At 39.1% G+C, this 2500-nt stretch overlaps 1 long non-coding RNA gene across 1 annotated transcript in view; it reads right to left on the bottom strand.

Moving 5' to 3' along the window:
• Nucleotides 1-2500, bottom strand: part of LOC118762666 — a 25773-nt gene that overhangs the window by 9767 nt on the left and 13506 nt on the right. Inside the window, exon 2 of the long non-coding RNA XR_004998433.1 lies at nucleotides 2227-2233. This is a non-coding gene — a long non-coding RNA (uncharacterized LOC118762666). The remainder of the gene's footprint in view (nucleotides 1-2226; nucleotides 2234-2500) is intronic.

The raw sequence follows: 2500 nt of genomic DNA, 5'->3' as shown, positions 1-2500 counted from the left end.
ATCCACTGTAATCCCAGCAACCCTTTTAACCTTTGGGAATCGTTCAGACAGAGCCTATCAAAGGACATACAGGCTAATTTAGCGCTACGTGATGGCAACGACGATGTTTAATAATGAGGCATTAATCGACATGGACAGACACATCAGACGCTATGTTATACGCGGTTTAAGTGAATTCCATCTGCCAACACCTGTCCATCATGAAGCACCTTTGGATGTTGAATACATGTCAGAAAAAAACTACAACATTGCCGAATTGATGGAAACAAGTACGCGAGATGAACCAAGACTTTTGCCTGAACAAAGAGAGATTTATAATGAAATCATTGACAGCGTTAGATTGAACCAAGGAAAGCTTTTCTTTTTGAATGCTCCAGGTGGTACTGGTAAAACTTTCGTTATCAATTTGATTCTCGCAAAGCTGCGCGCTGAATGTCGAATTGCCATTGCATGTGCCTCAAGTGGTATTGCAGCGACACTGCTTCAAGGCGGCCGTACGGCACATAGTGCATTCAAATTGCCCATGGACATTGGAAAGAAAGATAATCCTATATGTAATATAGATCGTAGTTCCTCAAGAGCAAGACTTCTTCGTGAATGCAGTCTTTTATTTGGGATGAGGCTACAATAGTAATAAGGCCATGTTTGAGGCTCTTGACAGAACTCCCCAAGATTTGCGTCACAATACAAAAATAATGGGTGGAGCTACGTTTCTCATGGCAGGAGATTTTCACAAACTCTTCCTGTTGTCCGAGCAGGCACTAGAGCCGATGAGGTTAATGCATGTATAAAGCATTCTTATGTGTGGCACAGTGTTATCAGTCGCCATCTTCAAACAAACATGAGAGGTCCACCTACATGGTGATGTGGAGTCTGAGGCTTTCGCAAAACACCTATTAGATCTTGGTGATGGAGTTTTGCCTTTCGTTGATGATGAGCATATCGGTTGCCTTTTGGGAATTTCGTTCCAAATGTAGAAGAAGAACTTATAAGAGCCGTTTTACCTGACGTCGAAAACAACTTCCAGGATCTCGATTGGCTAAGAGCAAGAGCTATTCTATCGCCTCATAATACAACCGCTGAGGCTACAAATAAACAAGTACTTGATATGAATCCTGGTGAGATAGTTTCTTTCATGTCCATCGATACAAATAAAGATGAGAATGATGCAGTCAAATATCCACCCGAGCTACTCAACAAGCTAACACCTCCGGGACTTCCACCTCATCATTTGTGTTTGAAAGTTGGTGCTCCAATCATGGTGCTCAGAAATATGGAAATGCCTGAAATATGCAATGGAACCCGAATGGTTATTAGGAGGATTCAAAGCTATGTTATAACTGCTGAAATTTTGAGTGGACCATTTGTAGGAACAATCAAAATGATACATAAAATGAGTATTTCACCCTCTGATGTTCCCATTCAGTTTAAACGCTTTCAATTTCCGATTAAAACTATGCTTCGCGATGACAATCAACAGGTCACAGGACAATCACTGGACATTGTAGGCATTAACCTGTCACAACCGGTTTTCAGTCATGGTCAATTGTACGTAGCCTGTTCTCGTGTTGGAAATCCACATAAACTCTTCATTCTTGGCAATCATGAGCGCACAAGGAATGTGGTTTATCAGGAGGCTCTGACAAAAAAAAACTGATTGTAAGTCATGAAATTTTGCTTGATTTTTTATTTGCACCTCTTCATTACTCTTCATTCTTGAAAATAAAGACATTAAAAAGAACATGGTTCATAAAGAACGTTGGGTTCAGATGTTTGCAAACATTTGATCCAACTCATTCTCTTTATTCCTCATTTTCCGATTCCTCTACGTCTCCATTAAACGGTTTTTGTCAAGTTATTGTTTCTTCGCTAACATAAGACATTCATAAAGTGAATGAGTTGTTATTACATTTTATACACTATTCCATTGTTTAGGTGGTGTCGAAAGGACTGGCATGTGTCACCATATAAACTCTCTCAGTCAAACTCCCAACTCATGAGTTCACATCGTGATACTCTTTCTACAAAACTGAGCTGGGTGTGAATTCTAATTTCATTCACTATTACAGATGTTTTTAATTTTGAAAAAAACACATTGCCTCTTTCGTTTTAAAACAATAAAACAATACTACCTTAATGGTCCAACAAACAAAACATCCAACACTCTCATTCTTTTATGTATCTGTCTTCCTCCATCACTCACTCACTTTTCTCCCTTCCTTTCACATTCTATCTATAACGTCGTTTCACAGCGTCTACCTACCTTACATTCACTTTCTCTTTATAACGACGTTTCACAGCGTCCGTTATCCCCCCTCCCTGCCTTCCACAGCGCTTTCACACACTCTCACTCTCTACGTCTGTCTGCATTCATAGAGAGAATTATCATCGTCACCACTGCCACTCAATCATGACAACAAATATTATGAATCAGATATTTATTGGGTTAATTTATATGTGTGTGTGTATCTATATATAAATATGTATATATAATAATTTT

Source organism: Octopus sinensis, linkage group LG3, assembly GCF_006345805.1.
Source record: "Octopus sinensis linkage group LG3, ASM634580v1, whole genome shotgun sequence".
In the NCBI taxonomy this organism is placed as follows: domain Eukaryota; kingdom Metazoa; phylum Mollusca; class Cephalopoda; order Octopoda; family Octopodidae; genus Octopus; species Octopus sinensis.
Note: the sequence above shows the minus strand (reverse complement) of the source record. Positions and strands in the feature narration are given on the sequence as shown.